We start from the raw sequence: 1016 nt of genomic DNA on the forward strand, positions 1-1016 counted from the left end.
AGAGAAACACTGTCAGATATAGTGCCAGAAAATGAGCCCTTCAGTTTGGAAGGCACTCAAAATGCGACTGGGGAAGAGCTGCCCCCTCAAAGTAGTGTTGACCGTGATAATGCAAATGGAGTAAAGCCCATGGGAGAAAAGCCCGTGGGACCTTCATTTGCTGATGGGGCACAACTCAAAATGAAGAAAAACAGCTATAAACATCCATTAATAATTGGCACATGGAATGTATGAAGTATGAATCAGGAAAATTAGAAACTGTTAAAAATGAAATGGAACTCATAAACATTAGTGAGCTGAAATGGACTGGTATTGGCCATTAGGAGTCTGACAACCACATGGTTTACTAAGCCAGGAATGACAAATTGAAGAGGAATGGTGTTGCATTCATTGTTAAAAAGAACATATCCAGATCAGTCAGGAGGTACAACACTGTCTGTGATAGGACAATATCCATGCGCCTACAGGGAAGCCCAGTTAATACCACTCACTATTATTCAAATTTACACACTAACCACTAAAGCCAGTGAGGATGCAATAGAAGAATTCTACCAACTTCTTCAATCTGAAATTGATCAAACATTAGTGGTGATTGGAATGCAAAGGCTGAAGCAAAGAGGAAGGATCAGTATTTGGAAAATATAGCCTTGGTGATAGAAATGATGCTAGAGAATCGCATGATAGAGTTCTGTAAAATCAATGAAGTGTTCATTTCAAATACCTTCTTTAGACAGCATAAGAGACAACTATACACCTGGACCTCGTCAGATGGAACACATAGAAATCAAATTGACTACATCTGCGGAAAGAGACAATGGAAAAGCTCCCTATCATCAGTCAAAACAAGGCCAGGGGCTGATTGTGGAACAGACCATCAATTACTCATATGCAAATTCAAACTGCAGTTGAAGAAAATGAAAACATGTCCATGAGAGCCAAAATATGACCTTGAATATATCCCACCTGAATTTAGAGATCATCTGAAGAACAGATTTGATACATTAAACACTAAAGAC

This window comes from Chrysochloris asiatica, unplaced genomic scaffold, assembly GCF_000296735.1.
Source record: "Chrysochloris asiatica unplaced genomic scaffold, ChrAsi1.0 scaffold00054, whole genome shotgun sequence".
Classification (NCBI taxonomy): domain Eukaryota; kingdom Metazoa; phylum Chordata; class Mammalia; order Afrosoricida; family Chrysochloridae; genus Chrysochloris; species Chrysochloris asiatica.